This window comes from Bison bison, unplaced genomic scaffold, assembly GCF_000754665.1.
Source record: "Bison bison bison isolate TAMUID 2011002044 unplaced genomic scaffold, Bison_UMD1.0 scf7180017864379, whole genome shotgun sequence".
Lineage (NCBI taxonomy): Eukaryota > Metazoa > Chordata > Mammalia > Artiodactyla > Bovidae > Bison > Bison bison.
The window spans coordinates 12,612,005-12,612,728 of record NW_011494951.1 but is presented as its reverse complement, the minus strand read 5'-3'; the positions used below and the strand labels follow the sequence as shown (position 1 = coordinate 12,612,728).

At 53.7% G+C, this 724-nt stretch overlaps 1 pseudogene; it reads left to right on the top strand.

Annotated features, from left to right (window-relative positions):
• Positions 1-470: 470 nt before the first annotated feature.
• LOC105001222 overlaps positions 471-724 on the top strand; it is a 14,701-nt pseudogene continuing 14,447 nt past the window's right edge.

The following is a 724-nucleotide window of genomic DNA, read 5'->3' as shown; positions in this document are numbered from 1 at the left end:
CCTGGGTGCCATCTTGTGAACCATGACTGTCTCTCAGGGCCAGGTCTCACCCTGAGAACATGTTTGGAGGCCTGACTCCAGCTTTTCTGAGTCATTCGGCCTCCACCCAAGTCAGGAGCATTACTTTGTATTCATTCCCTTACATAGTGCCTCCTACCTTGGCTCTCACCCTGACTCCAGAACTTTCCAAGGACTCAGGAACATGCCCAGACCTCCGAGCTCAGGCTGGTGTCTGGTGTTTGTGCTGCTTCTTTTCAAACCCTCTGTCCTGTTTATTCTCAGGATGGTCACAGGATGCTGCTTCAGGGACCCATGGAGGTAACACTAAATGGGAATTTTCTGATTCATCCTCCATAGACCTTCCAAAGACACATGTGACCCATAACCCCATCTCTGGCCATGAGGTCCCCCTGAGGTTCTGGGCCCTGGGCTTCTACCCTGAAGAGATCTCACTGACCTGGCAGCGTGACATGGAGGACCAGACCCAGGACATGGAGCTTGTAGAGACCAGGCCTTCGGGGAATGGAACCTTCCAGAAGTGCGCAGCCCTAGTGGTCCCTTCTGAAGAGGAGCAGAGATACACGTGCAATGTGCAGTGCAAGGGGCTTCAGGAGACCCTCACGCTGAGATGGGGTAGGGAGGATGCTGGGGTGGAGCTTCTTCTCAGATAAAGCTGGAGCCTTTCTGGACCCCTTCAGCAAGGTCAGGACTCAAACCTGAAGTC